Genomic DNA, 838 nt, shown 5'->3' on the forward strand with positions numbered 1-838 from the left:
CGGCTCCCGGAGCTCCGGCGCCTCTAAAGGCCGGGCAAAACTGGACGGCGCCCTTCTTGACAGGCACCCTGAGCTCACACGGTTCTGACTGCACAGGCCGTACAGCGGGGAAGGTCCGGAAGGGCAGGCTGGCAGTGCGGCCTGAGAACAATGTTAACTTTCTGTCACTGGGCTTTTTTTTCCCGTGTCTCTTTCTTCAGCCGCCTCCCCACACAGCTGGAGTATATGAAATTACAAGTGAGGATAAACTCGGGAAACATAGCCCAGCCAGCCTGCTTTACACGACAGCTGAGAGATTCTTTGTTTCCAAAAGCTGTTAAAGAAACTTATAACTTATTTTTCCCTTGAAAACACTCTCTGGGGAAGCAGAAAATCAGTGTTGTGCTGGTTTTGACAGCAATGGAGTTACTTTTCTTCACAGTAGCTGGTGTGGGGCTGTGGTTTGGATTTGTGCTGGGTGCAGTGCTGATAACTCAGAGATGTTTTTGTTACTGCTGAGCAGGGTTTAGCCTGAGCTGAGCCTTCCCTGCTCTTCAGCCCACCCAGCAGCGAGAGGCTGGGGGTGCACAAGGAGCTGGGAGGTGACGCAGCCAGGACAGCTGACTCCAGGGATATCCCAGACCATGGGACCTCATCCTCAGCACAGAAATCTGGACGAGAAGAAGGAAGGGGGGCATTCGGAGTGACGGTGTTTGCCTTCCCAAGGCACCGTTAGGTGTGAGAGAGCCCTGCGTGCCCCAGGGAGTTGGGAATGATCTCCCTGCCTTGGCTCGCTCCTAGGCCCGGCCTTCGCTTTCCCCACTGAACTGTTTTGATCCTGCAACGCCACCGCCCCTCC

General features: G+C 54.9%; 1 protein-coding gene across 1 annotated transcript in view; it reads right to left on the reverse strand.

Moving 5' to 3' along the window:
- Positions 1-838, reverse strand: part of CUNHXorf56 (chromosome unknown CXorf56 homolog) — a 13,656-nt gene that overhangs the window by 2,850 nt on the left and 9,968 nt on the right. The window lies entirely within an intron of this gene.

Source organism: Geospiza fortis, unplaced genomic scaffold (genome assembly GCF_000277835.1).
Source record: "Geospiza fortis unplaced genomic scaffold, GeoFor_1.0 scaffold157, whole genome shotgun sequence".
Classification (NCBI taxonomy): Eukaryota; Metazoa; Chordata; class Aves; order Passeriformes; family Thraupidae; genus Geospiza; species Geospiza fortis.